The sequence below is a fragment of the Aquarana catesbeiana genome, linkage group LG04, assembly GCF_042186555.1.
Source record: "Aquarana catesbeiana isolate 2022-GZ linkage group LG04, ASM4218655v1, whole genome shotgun sequence".
Taxonomy (NCBI): Eukaryota; Metazoa; Chordata; class Amphibia; order Anura; family Ranidae; genus Aquarana; species Aquarana catesbeiana.
Window position 1 is genome coordinate 18,330,169 of NC_133327.1, and position 13,687 is coordinate 18,343,855.

Genomic DNA, 13,687 nt, shown 5'->3' on the forward strand with positions numbered 1-13,687 from the left:
TTTTTTTTTTTTTTCTTCCTCCCAAAACAAGGTGACTGCAAAACTCCACTTCTCAAACATGTGAGTGGAGAAGAGGCATGCAGACAGGACAGGGGAAGCTTGGCTGAACTTATCTCACATACAAGTTGGATTTCTGGAGCAAAGTTTGGGAGAAGTCCTTCACCCATGTTGCAGGAACACTTGTGATCTGCACTTGGTGGAGTTGAACCGTCAGTGTGAGGAGCCCCGGAACTTCTGGGAGAGCACCTGGTAGGACAGGTGAGTGGCCTTATTTTAAGAATTTTTTTTTTACTTTTACAACTTTTTACTTAATTGGAATAATAATTTATTCTCCTGTGTTTGGTTAATGATAATACTCAGTATATAAATTCATTTTTTTTTAATGTTGTTTTTATTTATTATTTTTTATTATTACACAGGATTTATATAGCACCAACAGTTTGAGTGCTAGTTTGCACAGTGCTTTACAATATAAAGAGAGACAGTACAGTTACACTACAATAAAATACAAGAGGCTTATAAGGGCCCTGCTCATAAGAGCTTACAATATAATATTACTTTTTTTTTTACAAGCGGGCCAAACTGTCCGGAAAAAGTGATAGTTACAGGGTTAGGGCAAACCATAAAATATAGCTTGGAGTGCTTACAACTGTTAGCTTTTATGAAACCTTTTATTAACTGGAAGAGTCAGCATGCAAGCCAAGCCACTAACAATTTAATATTTGATTTTTATTTACACATGCAGGCCAAGCTGTCCAGAAAAAGTGACAGTTGCAGGGGTTGAGACAAACCATATAACACAGATGGAGGTGCTTATGACTGTCAGCTTTTATGAAACATGTTATTAACTGGGAGGGTCAGCATGCAAGCCAAGCAACTAGCAATTTATTTATTTTTTCACATGCAGGCCAAGCTGGTCAGGACAAGTGACAGTTACAAACCATATAACATAGCCAGGGGTGCTTACATTCGTCATCTTTTATGACATGAGAATAGGAGGGAATGGGTCCTGGTGGGAACGGCTCCTGGAGGAAACGGGTCCTCGGAGGAATGGGCCATGAAGGCAAAGGGTTCTGGTGGGCATGGGTTCTGGTGGGAATAGGTTCTGGTAGAAATGGATCATGGTGGGAGTAGGTCCTGGAGGGAACAGGTCCTGGTGGAAGTGGGTCCTGGAGGGAAAGGGTTCTGGTGGGAATGGGTTCTGGTGGGAATGGATCCTGGTGGTAGTGGGTCCTGGAGGGAAAGGGTTCTAGTGGGAAGGGGTTTGGTGGGCATAGGTTCTGGCGGGAATAGGTCCTGATAGAAATGGGTTTTGGTGGAAATGGGTCCTGGTGGGAATGGGTTCTGGTGGAAACGGGACCTGGTAGGAATGTTTCTTGGTGTGAATAGGTCCTGGTGTCCTGGTTGTAGGAATGAGTTCTAGGGGGAATAGTTCCTGCTGGGAATTGGTCCTGGTGAGAATGGGTCCTGGAGGGAATGGGTTCTGGTGGGAATGGGTCCTGGTGGGAATGGGTTCTGTTGGGAATAGGTTCTGGTGGAAACGGGACCTGGTAGGAATGTGTCTTGGTGTGAATAGGTCATGGTGGAAATGGGTCTGGTGGGAATGAGTTCTGGTGGGAATGGGTCCTGGTGGGAACGGGTTCTGGTGGAGTGGGTTCTGGTGGGAATGGGTCCTGGTGGGAATGGGTCCTGGTGGGAATGGGTTCTGGTGGGAACGGGTCCTGGTGGGAATAGCTTCTGGTGGAAATAGGTTCTAGTGGGAATGGGTCCTGGTGGTTATGGGTTCTGGTGGGAATGGGTCCAGGAGGAATGGGTCCAGGAGGGAATGGGTCCTGGTGGGAATGGATCCCTGAGAGAATGGGTTCTGGTGGGAATGGGTCCTAGTGGGAATGGGTCCTGGTTGTAATAGGTGCTGGTGAGAATGGGTCCTTGTGGGAATATGTTTGGTTGGGAATGGGTCCTGGTGGGAACGGGTTCTGGTGGGAGTGGGTTCTGGTGGGAATGGATCCTGATGAGAATGGGTCCTGGTGAGAATGGGTTCTGGTGAGAATGGGTCATTGTGGGAAAGGGTCCTGGTGGGAATAGGTGCTGGTGAGAACAGATAATGGAGGGAATGGCTTCTGGTGGGAATCGGTTCTAGTGGGTCCTGGTGGGAATGGGACCCACTAGAACCGATTCTAGTGGGTCCTGGTGGTAAAGGGTCCAGGGGGGAATGGGTCCAGGTGGGAATGGGTCCCGGTGGGAATGGATCCCAGAGGGAATGGGTTCTGGAGGGAACAGGTCCTAGTGGGAATGGGTCCTGGTTGGAATAGGTGCTGGTGAGAATAGGTCCTAGATGGAATGGCTTCTGGTGGGAGTAGGTTCTAGTGGGAATGGGTCCTGGTAGGAATGAGTTCTGGTGGGAATGGGTCCTGGTAGGAATGTGTCCTGGTGGGAATAAGTTTGGTTGGGAATGGGTCCTGGTGGGAATGGTTCTGGTGGGAGTGGGTTCTGGTGGGAATGGGTCCTGGTGGGAATGGGTCCTGGTGGGAACGGGTCCTGGTGGGAATAGTTGCTGGTGATAACGGATCCTGAAGGGAATGGCTTCTGGTGAGAATAGGTTCTAGTGGGAATGGGTCCTGGTGGGAATGGGTTCTGGTGGGAATGGATCCAGCAGGAATGGGTCCAGGTGGAAATGGGTCCAGGTGGGAATGGATCCCAGGGGGAATGGGTTCTGGTGGGAACAGCTCATAGTGGGAATGGGTTCTGGTTGGAACAGGTGCAGGTGAGAATGGGTCCTGGAGGGAATGGCTTCTGGTGGGAATAGGTTCTAGTGGGAATGGGTCCTGGTGGGAATGGGTTCTGGTGGGAATGGGTCCAGGGGGGAATGGGTCCAGGGGGGAATGGGTCCTGGTGGGAATGGATCCCGGAGGGAATTGGTTCTTGTGGGAACGGGTCCTAGTGGGAATGGGTCTTGGTTGGAATAGGTGCTGGTGAGAATGGGTCCTGGAGGGAATGGCTTCTGGTGGGAATAGGTTCTAGTGGGAATGGGTTCAGGTATGAGTGGGTCCAGTGGGGGATGGGTCTAGGTGGGAATGGGTCCTGGTGAGAATGGGTCCTGGAGGGAATGACTTCTGGTGGGAATAGGTTCTAATGGGAATGGTCCTGGTGGGAATGGGTTCTGGTGGGAATGGGTCCAGGGGGAATGGGTCCTGGTGGGAATGGGTTCTGGTGGGAATGGGTCCAGGGGGGAATGGTTCCAGGTGGGAATCCGTCCTGGTGAGAATGGGTCCTGGAGGGAATGGGTTCTGGTGGCAATGGGTTCTGGTGGAAATTGGATTTTTGGTCTGTTGTGGTATGCTGGGCAGCTCCTTCAAATGAATGGGCTGCCCTAACACAACGTGCCACACAGCACATATTAACATTTAACATACCACAGAGTACGAGGCTACTGGGAACGGATCCTGGTGGGAATGGGGTTTTTTGTTTATTGGGGTGCATTGGGCAGTGCCCAGCAGTCCCTTCAAGTGTAAAGCCTGCCCCAATACTATGTGCAACAAAACACATTACCACACGTGCATTTAATGCACTGCAGAGTACCAGGCTCTGAATTGGATTTTTGGTCCATTATGATGCATTGGGAAGTCCATTCAAATGAACGGACTGCCCTGACACAACACATGTTAATGCGTGCACGTTTACCGTAACGTAGAGTAGCAGGCTGCTGTACATGGTTCATTGAGCAGCCCATTCAAGTGAACGGGCTGCCCTATCACAAAGCGTGATACAACACATGTTAACGTGCGTTTGTTTAAAGCGCCATAGAGTGCCAAGCTGGAATGGGTCATGGAGTGAATGTGATGTTTAGAAGTGAATGGGCTGCCTTAACTCAACTTGCAACAAATTTACAACAACTTACAAATCAAGCAACTGATCAGCAGATTGTATGAAGGCTGCAGCACCCAGGGAGTATGTGAGTCTGCAGCATCCTCTGGCCAGCAGTGAGGAGCATGCACGCCTAAAGGGATGCTGTAGATGTATTCTATCATACAACACTCAAGGCACAGCATTGCAAATCAAGCAACTGATCAGCAGATTGCGCAGCTAAAGTCTGCATTATACTGTGGCCAGCAGTGAGGAGCATGCATGCCTGAAGGCATGCTGGGGATGTGTTTATTCATGCAACATTCAAGACAGAGCATTAGAAATCAATTAGAAAGCAGATTGCACAGCTAAACTTTGCAGAACCCAGTTGTCTTTTTGGAGTCGCAGCACCTCTTGGATATACATTTTTAGGAGTTACATTTTGCCTATCTGTGTTTCATTGAGAAGATTTCACTTCACTTCCTGTCCCAGAGACACAACAGGAAGTAAGGGGAAACTCTCCCTAAAATGGAGGAATTACCTTACCAGTTCTTTCCATTATGGAGGTTCAGCATCATATGTGAATGTTGCCTAGGGTGGTCTGCATGCAGCTACAGGCTGCCTAGGAACTCCCACTCACCCACTGACCTACACCCATCAAGGCGTTTAATTATTTGCAAAACTCCCCCCAAGAGCCAGCCAACTGTTTGCTTGCCAGCCCCGTTGTAATATATTAACCACTTGCTTACTGGGCACCTAAACCCCCCTCCTGCCAAGATCAATTTTCAGCTTTCAGCGCTGTCACTCTTTAAATGACAATTGCGCGGTCATACAACACTGTACCCAAATGACATTTTTATCATTTTTTTCCCACAAATAGAGCTTTCTTGGTGGTATTTGATCACCTCTGCGGTTTTTAATTGTTTGTTAAAAAAATTTTAACAAAATTAAATTTTTTGTTAAAAAAATTAAAAAAGACAGGATTAAAAAAAAAAAAAAAAACGTTTTTATATGTTGTTAATAAATTTTGCAAACAGGTAATTTTCTCCTTCATTGATGTACGCTGATGAGGCTACACTGATGGGCACTGATAGTCTGCACTGATGGGCACTGATAGGCTGCATTGATGGGCACTGATAAGGCGGCACTGATGGGCCCTAATAGGCGGCACTGGTGGGCACTGATGAGGTGGCAGTGGTGGGCACTGATAGGTGCCATTGGTGGGCACTGAAAGGTGGCACTGATGGGTGGCACTGATGGGCGGCACTGAAGGGCATTGATAGGTGGCACTGAAGGGCACTAATAGGTGGCACTGATAGGTGGCACTGGTGGGTGGCAGTGATGAGCACTGATGGGTGGTAGTGATGGGCACTGATCGGCACTGGTATGTGACACTGATAGGCAGCACTGCTAGGTGGCACTGATGAGGCACTGATTGGCACCACTGGTGGGCATTGATAGGTGCCAATCATGGGCATTGATAGGTGGCACTGATTGCTGGCACTTATGTACTGGTGGGCACAGATTGGTGGGCACTGATTCGTGGTACTGGCAGGCGCTACTGGTGGACACATATGAGGAGACTTCGCCTCTTGCTCTTCAGGACATAAGCCGGTGATCGGCTTTTTTTTCTTTTCACGCTGTCAGCATAAGAAAAAAAAATGATTATCGATCTTCTGTTTACATCACATGATCAGCCGTCATTGGCTGACAGCTGATCACGTGGTAAGGGGTCGGGATCGACCCCTTACTTGGATCTGTGATCACTCGAATCTCATTGACTCGGGTGATCACAGCGTGCCCCCTTCAGGGGGGCTTGGCGAGCGTGCAAAGGGGAGGACGTCTATTGACGGCCTCCCGGCAAAGCAGATCAGTGCTGTAGGCGTCATTCGGCTATAGCGCGGATCTGAAGAGGTCAATAAAGTTAAAGTGGTTCTAAACGTATAAAGTTTTTTTTACCTTTTTTATAGTTCCGCCCGTAGGCCGTCATATGACGTCCTGGACTTTGAGTGGGGATCTAAATGATGGGGGCAGCTGCAGACATCATCCAGATATCTTCTTTTAGAGATGGCAATTCTGTGCACCGTAATAACAATCATAGCAGCAGTTCATCCACTTTATCGTAAGGTGACCAGATTTTTAAAATGAAATCTGGGGACATTTTTTTTTTTATTGGCAAATAGTAAACTATATTTAAAATTTTATAAGCATATTTTCCTCAAATTATATATGCAGTGTATGTGGTATGTGTTTATGTAATGATTGTATGATATATACGTTATTTCTGGATATCATTTCATACCAGCCCCATAACATTATTATGCCAGCCCAACTGCATAACGTCATTATTTTCTTGTTCATAAAAGGGAAAACCATGCATTTTAAAGCACATTAGAAGAGTGTATTATACTCACCAGTGCTTATCAGCCTGGCCTCATCGGTGCCCATCAATGCAGCCTCGCCAGTGCCAATCAATGCAGCCTCACCAATGCCAATCTATGCAGCCCCACCAAATCCAATAAATGCAGCCTCACCAGTGCCAATCAATGCAGCCTCACCAGTGCCTTCAACGCAGCCTCACCAGTGCCAATCAATGTAACCTCACCAGTGCCCATCAGCTCAGCTTGTTCAGTGTCCATCAATTTAGCCTGTTCAGTGCCCATCGATGCAGCCTGTTCAGTGCCCATCAATGCAGCCTGTTCAGTGCCCATCAATGCAGTCTGTTCAGTGACCATTAGCTCAGTCTGATCAGTGCCCATCAATGCCACCTGCTCAGTGCCCATCAATGCAGCCTGCTTAGTGCCCATCAATGCAGCCTGTTAAGTGCCCATCAATGCAGTCTGTTCAGTGCCCATTAGCTCAGTCTGATCAGTGCCCATCAATGCAGCCTGTTCAGTGCCCATCAATGAAGCCTGTTCAGTGCCCATCAATGCAGCCTGTTCAGTGTCCATTAGTTCAGCCAGATCATTGCCCATCAATGCAGCCTGTTCAGTGCTCATCAGCCCAGCCTTTTCAGTGCCCATTATCTCAGCCAGATCATTGCCCATCAATGCAGCCTGTTCAGTGCCCATCAGCTCAGCCTTTTCAGTGCCCATCAGCTCAGCCTTTTCAGTGTCCATCAGCTCAGCCTGTTCAGTACCCATTAGCTCAGCCAGATCATTGCTCATCAATGCAGCCTGTTCAGTGCCCATCAGCTCAGCCTGTTCAGTGCCCATCAGCTCAGCCTGTTCAGTGGTCATCAGCTCAGCCTGTTCAGTGCCCATCAATGCAGCCTGTTCAGTGCCCAGCAGCTCAGCCTGTTTAGTGTCCATCAATTCAACCTGTTCAGTGCCCATCAGCCCAGCCTGTTCAGTGCCCATCAATGCTGCCTGCTCAGTGCCCATCAATGCTGCCTGCTCAGTGCCAATTAGCTCAGCCTGTTCAGTACCCATTAGCTCAGCCAGATCATTGCTCATCAATGCAGCCTGTTCAGTGCCCATCAGCTCAGCCTGTTCAGTGCCCATCAGCTCATCCTGTTCAGTGCCCATTAGCTCAGCCAGATCATTGCTCATCAATGCAGCCTGTTCAGTGCCCATCAGCTCAGCCGGTTCAGTGCCCATCAGCTCAGCCTGTTCAGTGGTCATCAGCTCAGCCTGTTCAGTGCCCATCAATGCAGCCTGTTCAGTGCCCAGCAGCTCAGCCTGTTTAGTGTCCATCAATTCAACCTGTTCAGTGCCCATCAGCCCAGCCTGTTCAGTGCCCATCAATGCTGCCTGCTCAGTGCCCATCAATGCTGCCTGCTCAGTGCCAATTAGCTCAGCCTGCTCAGTGCCCATCAATGCAACCTGATCAGTGCCCATCAATGCAGCCTGTTTAATGCCCATCAATGAAGCCTGTTCAGTGCCCAGCAGCTCAGCCTGTTCAGTGCCCAGCAGCTCAGCCTGTTCAGTTCTCAGCAGCTCAGCCTATTCAGTGCCCAGCAGCTCAGCCTGTTCAGTTCTCAGCAGCTCAGCCTGTTCAGTTCTCAGCAGCTCAGCCTGTTCAGTGCCCAGCAGCTCAGCCTATTCAGTGCCCAGCAGCTCAGCCTGTTCAGTTCTCAGCAGCTCAGCCTGTTCAGTTCTCAGCAGCTCAGCCTGTTCAGTGCCGAGCAGCTCAGCAGCCATCAGCTCAGCCTGTTCAGTGCCCATAAATGCAGCCTGTTCAGTGCCCATAAATACAGCCTGTTTAGTGCCCATAAATGCAGCCTTATCTAGAGGAGAGGAGATAGATTATACAGAATGGGGATCTCCTGCTAACCCTGTGTGGCTGCTGTTCTCAGACGACGTCCTGCCTCCTATAAAAGACATCACCAGTGTGCTGCCTATCATAGGAGGCAGTCCAGGAGGCGAGACTTCCTCTGACAGTTGAGTAAGTGGGAGATCCCCACTTTGTATAATCCAGCAGCGCTCGAAAGCCCCCCCCCCCCCCACACCATCCGAGACAGCCCAAGCCCCAATGGGCCCAGTGGGACTTAACTTAAATGTAGATTAGGGTTATCCAGAGGTGTAACTAGAACCTTCAGGGCCCTGGTGCAAAAAAACCATGGTGGGCCCCCATAATTTATTTGGTCCCGGGGCCCTTTTCTCTGGTCCCATGGCCCTCCCCACTGATCCTGGGGCTCTTTACTCCTGTTGCGGGCCCCTTTTATTATGGTCCCGCAGCAGTGCCTTTTCATGTGTTCTGCAGTGGGCTCCCTTCCTACATCTTGGGCCCACCCTACGGTGACAGAAAGCAATATATATGTCGCCAGCACACCAGGGAACTCCATATAAGGGTCCAACGCAGTGGCAGAATTACCAGGGTTGCAAAGGTCACACTTGTGATCAGGCCCTGGTGTTCTGCTGCCATTGGAGCACCTGCTTTTGATAGCGCTGTTCTGACTTCTCTATCTCCATGGCAGCGGTGGCAGTCTGGTTACATTATTGGTCTGATGGGTGCATGCGGGGGAGGGCTGGCACTATTGGTTGTAGACAGCTGAGTCCCACATCGGTCACCTGGAAGCAGTACTATTGTCATGCCGAGATGTGATCCAGGTGACGCTCCCAGTCGGATCTAATAAACACAGTATTTATAAGAATCAAAAGTACAATCATACTGTATATATCAAAAATATGTTTAGCAGCCACGTGGGCTCCATGCCAGTAAAGTTGGGGCTCTGATCAATTAAATTACTATTTTATTTCATATTAGATCTGACTGGGAGCATCACCTGGATCACATGCCGATCAGCATGTCAGAGATGGCTAGGCAGTGCTACCCCTGCAAACTGACCTGCGGAAGGCTCAGCTGTTTACAACCAATTGTACCCGTGCTTCTGCACATGTGCCCATCAGCCCCATAAAGTAACCAGCACTGGGTCCTAATGTGCTGCCATGGAGACAGAGACCAGCGCTGTCTATTACAGGGGCAGGACCGCAACCCTGGTTGTTTGGCCACTGGTCCACAGTGGGAGGATTCCCCCATCCACTTTGAATGTGTAGATGGGGGAATTGGATCGTATAATTTTTTTTTCAGTGTACTGATTGAACAAAAAAAAAAAAAAGCAATTAAAGTATTTGCTGCATAAAAGTGCTAAATGGAAATTGGAAGAACAAAGGGGGTTAGGGAGATAGATAGAGGAGAGAGGGGAGGTAGATAGGGACAGTTCACTGATCCTGCACACAGCTGTATGTCAGGATAGGAGAGTGGGCGGGGGACCTGGCAGACACAGGGGGAACAGGGACAGGAGGAGGAGCTGTATGCATCGCTCACCTCCTGTCAGTTGCTGGGAAGGGGGAGTGAACTCGTTGAGCTGTGTGAGACGAGTGTCAGAGACACTCCGCTCAGCTGCAGCCACCGGCCCCTAATATGCAGACTGATTCTCCTGTCCTACGGACGGGAGAAAGCAGTCTGTTCTCTCAAACTGTCGGTGACCAGACTTCCCCGGCCCTGCAAAGCAGGGACAAAAACGGGGACAAACTTCCTCCAGGGACTGTATGCTCAGTCTGGGGACTGTCCCCGGAAACCGGGGATGTCTGGTCACCCTACTTTATCATTCCTACAGGCGGCAGGAGGGGTTGTCCCCCCCCCCCCCCCTCCTGCTGCCCTCCGGTGCTTCTCTGGGCTCATCCCTGCGATCGGCGAGCCAGAGAACGAATCGGTCACCGCGGAAGTGAAGAATAGAGATTTCCGGTGACCAGATGGTCCCCAGCAGGGCCGGACTGACCATTCGGGCACTCGGGCACTGCCCAAGGGCCCCATGCCACTAAGGGGCACCATCAGGGTTGTCAGCCTCAATAAAACCAGGGACAGTATGTAAAAATCTGTGTTTTTTTAAAAATCCCAAGATTATAGCTGCCCCGCCTCTCCAGTACCTTTTCAGTGTGTGTATGTGTATTCTGTGTGTGTATACTGTGTGTGTATACTGTGTGGCCCCATAATCTATTGCCTGGGGGCCCCATAATCTCCTATTGCCTGGGGGCCCCATAATCTCCTATTGCCCGGGGGCCCCATAATCTTCTCCTATTGCCCGGGGGCCCCATAATCTTCTCCTATTGCCCGGGGGCCCCATAATCTCCTATTGCCCGGGGGCCCCATGAGTTGTCAGTCCGCTCCTGGTCCCCAGTCATCTCTATGACACTCGGAGGCCCGGGCGCGACATTATGACGTCACGTCCAGGCCGTCGGAAGTAAACAAAGCTGGGGAAACAGCTGAAAAGAGAGTTTTTTTTTTTTTAATCTCAGCTTTTCCAGCCTGAAAGAGAGATGTGGGGTCTTATAGATTAAATCTTATAGATTCTAATTTTTCTGTTGATCATTTTTATTCCTATTACAAGGAATGTGCATGACAGGTCCTCTTTATGGAGAGATGTCGGGTCTTATATGTCACACACATTCCTTGTAATAGGAATAAAAGTGATTGAAACATTTTTTTTAAAGAGAAAGTGTAAAAAAAATAAAATAAAAGTAGAATAAAGAAAAAAAAAAATTCAGGCGCCCCCGTTCCCGTGTGCTCGCGCACAGAAGCAAACGCATAAGTAAGTCACGCCCACATATGTAAACGGTATTCAAATCACACATGTGAGGTATCACTACGTGTGTTGGAGCAAGAGCAACAATTCTAGCCCAAGACCTCCTCTGTAACTCTAAACTGGTAACCTGTAAAAAAAATTAAAACGTCACCTATGGAGATTTTTAAGTACCAAAGTTTGGCGCCATTACATGTTAGGTATCTATTTACTCGGCTTAACATCATCTTTCACATTATACAAAAAAATTGGGCTCACTTTACTGTTTTTGTTTTTTTTAATTCCTAAAACTGTTTTTTTTTCAAAAAAAAAAACGCGTTTGAAAAATCGCTGCGCAAATACCGTGTGACATAAAAAGTTGCAACGACAGCCATTGTATTCCCTGGGATCTCTGCTATAAAAACATATATAATGTTTGGGGTTTCTGAGTAATTTTCTAGAAAAAAAAAAAATGTTTTTTACATGTAGGAGCGAAGTGCCAGAATTGGCCTGGAGGGGAAGTGGTTAAGGTAAAAAAAAAAACCCTTCCGGTATCAGCCCTCCTACACACTTACCTGGCTTCTCTTCCGATCCAGTGCTGTGCCCAAGAGCAGCATCACTGCTTTCTCGCTCTCTCTCCTTACAGGCACAGAGGCCATTGGCTCCTGCTGCTGTCAATCAAATCCTAAGAGGAGGGATTAGGGGTGGGGCCGAGCTACACTGTGTGTGTCTGGGAACACACACAGCCTTGCTCAGTACTGAGCCCACACATCTGCCCCCATAGCAAGCACGTGCTATGGGGCAGACATAAATGAAGAGGACCAAAAGCGCTGGCGGGGGGACCCCAGAAGAAGAGAATCGGTGGGGCCACTCTGTGCAAAATCTATGCACATAGCAGGTAAGTATGACATGCTTATTATTTTAACCCCTTGGCGCCTGATGTAACACAAATATGCGGTCCTGCTGGACTGGGCTTTTTTCCACGGGTTCTGCATATTTACGCATCTCCCTTTGTGCACCGTTCAGTGCGATCCCACCCGGGGTCTCACTGAAAGACCACGCACCCTGTTCTAACGATCGGGACCCGAAACGTCCGATTCCGGGTCAACTGATCGCTGTGATAGCCTCTGATTGGCTATCACAGTGATCAGTCACTGTGAAGCCTGAGAAAATGCGGCGCTATTGTGCAGCCCTCTGGAAGTGTTGGGGGCCACACTTGTGCCTTTTTTAACCACTTGCCGCCCACCATATAGCAATATGACGTGGCCAAAGTGGTTGCGATATCCTGACGTCGCCATCACGGCAATCGTTGCAGTGTGTCAGTCTGACACACCACAACTCCAATGTAGGTAAAGAGTCTCTGACAGAGACTCTTTATCACGTGATCAGCCCTGTCCAATCATAGCTGATCACCATGTAAACAGGAAGAGCCGTTGATTGGCTTTTCCTCACTCGCGTCTGTCAGACGCGAGTAGAGGAGAGCCAAGCGGCTGCTCTCCTGACAGCAGGGTCTGTGCTGATCGATTATCAGGGCAGTCCCCTGAGGATGCCCGCCCAGGACCACCAGGGACGTCACCAGGACCATCAGGGATGCCTACCACTAGACACCACCAGGTTTGCCACCCATGGCCACCAGGGATACCAATCAGTGCCGAAAATGGATGCCAATCAGTGCCCACAATGAGCATCACTGACTTGCAGGCATTATTGTTTGGCACTGATTGGCATCCATTAGTGTACATCAGTGCCGCCTATCAGTGCCCATCCTTACCGCCTATCAATGCCCATCTGTCACGCCTATCAATGCCCATCAGTGACGCCTTTCAGTGCCCATCAGTGCCACCTATGCGTACCCATCAGTGCTGCATATCAATGCCACCTATCAGTGCCCATCAGTGCCCGTCATCAGTGCCCATCAGTGCCACCTCATCAGTGCCACCTCATCGGTGCCCATCAGTGCCGCCTTATCAGTGCCCGTCAGTGTAGCCCCATCAGTGAAGGAGAAAACTTACTTATTTACAAAGTTTTATAACGGAAACAAAAAAAAGTTGTTTTTTTTTTCAAAATTTTCGGTCTTTATTTTATTTGTTTAGCAGAAAATAAAAATCCCAGAGGTAATCAAATACCACCAAAAGAAAGCTCTATTTGTGGGGACAAAATGATAAAAATGTAGTTTGTGTACAGCGTTACATGACCGCGCAATTGTCATTCAAAGTGCGACAGCGCTGAAAGCTGAAAAATTGGTCTGGGCAGGAAGGTGTATAAGTGCCCTGTATTGAAGTGGTTACTTTTCAAGTTGACCACCACTGCTTTAGACTGTAAAGGCTTTCCAAGCATCACCTATGAATTTTGCGATTCCACGTGTGCGCAAGGGGATAACATCGTGATTTTTTTTTTTTTGCACAAAAACATTTCTGTATATTTTTCCTGAAAACATGCATTTGATAAATAGCTGCAGAAAGATTATGCAACGTAAAAGAAATTGCGGCAGCAACAGCTTTCAGGAAATTAAAAGTTGTTTGGGGAGGGGTCAAAGTAATTTCTAGCAAAAATAAATAAAGATTTTTAAAATGTACAAAAGTGGTTAAGGGTTAAACTACAAAAGTATGTGTGTGTAGCATGGTTTGCCCTTGGAGTCCTAAACACGATAGCAATTACAAGCGCTATTATAACAATTGCTTCGTCAGGATTTTCGATGTATTGTCAGGCTGCCAATTCATCCATTTCCCGATAAGCCCGCCACCAATACGTTTCACACGCTCTAAGTTCATTAGGAGCCCCTCTCTGTATTGGTTTCATTAATTTCCTTGCCATTTACACCCCCAGGCTGGCCTCCATCAC

General features: G+C 48.5%; 1 protein-coding gene across 1 annotated transcript in view; it reads left to right on the top strand.

The window, feature by feature from the left end:
* Positions 1-13,687, top strand: part of SCARA5 (scavenger receptor class A member 5) — a 430,857-nt gene continuing 417,170 nt past the window's right edge. Inside the window, exon 1 of the mRNA XM_073624887.1 lies at positions 1-258. The gene's annotated coding sequence lies outside the window, so the exon portion shown is untranslated. The remainder of the gene's footprint in view (positions 259-13,687) is intronic.